The sequence below is a fragment of the Merops nubicus genome, unplaced genomic scaffold (genome assembly GCF_000691845.1).
Source record: "Merops nubicus isolate BGI_N331 unplaced genomic scaffold, ASM69184v1 scaffold34181, whole genome shotgun sequence".
Lineage (NCBI taxonomy): Eukaryota > Metazoa > Chordata > Aves > Coraciiformes > Meropidae > Merops > Merops nubicus.
In genome coordinates, this window is record NW_008590885.1 from 1,153 (window position 1) to 1,875 (window position 723).

The following is a 723-nucleotide window of genomic DNA, read 5'->3' on the forward strand; positions in this document are numbered from 1 at the left end:
ACTTGAGAGTGGCTGTGGAGAAGCCCGCAGAAGAGTGACACTTGGGGATGATGACCTGCAGTGGGGGAACAGCTTTGCTGCTGCTCCTGCACTGTGAGATTGTCCCAGCAGTGCAGGGTTCAGCTCTTGCTCATCCTTAGAGCTCCTGGTGGGTGTTTGCTCTGGAGCTGAGCTCTGCCCCAGAGCTGGGAGCAGCGTTGGGGGTGGTGGCTCCACACTCCCCATCCTCCTGCCGCAGGAGCTGGTTTGGGGCCAGCTCCAGCCCCGAGCCCCGGCCTCTCCTGCTCCTTTAGGAGCAAGATCAAAGGGGTTTATTTGGCTTTCTGAGCCTCTGGGTTTGGAAATGGGCCAGGGTAGCTCTGGCATCTGCTGATCGACTTGGGGGTGGGACAGCTCCCCCCAGGCCTCTGCCTGCGGGGTGAGGAGGAGGGCGGGAGGAGGAAGATGCTGGGTCAGCTGAGCCAGGGGGGCCAGACCTGTCTCCTGGCTGCCTCCCCCTACGTGCCACAGTCTTCCCAGGCCTGGTGCCCTGGCAGCCTCCAGGTTAGGGTGAGCCTGGCCTGGAGGGGATGAGCTCCAGACCCAGCCAGCAGCACCACCCCCCCCTCGAGGCACCAGCCACAGCTCTGAGGCCACAGCTTGAGCACTGGGGTCAGGTTTGGGTGCCACAGTGTCAGAAAGACCTTGAGGGGCTGGAGTGTGGCCAGAGAAGGGCAACGGAGC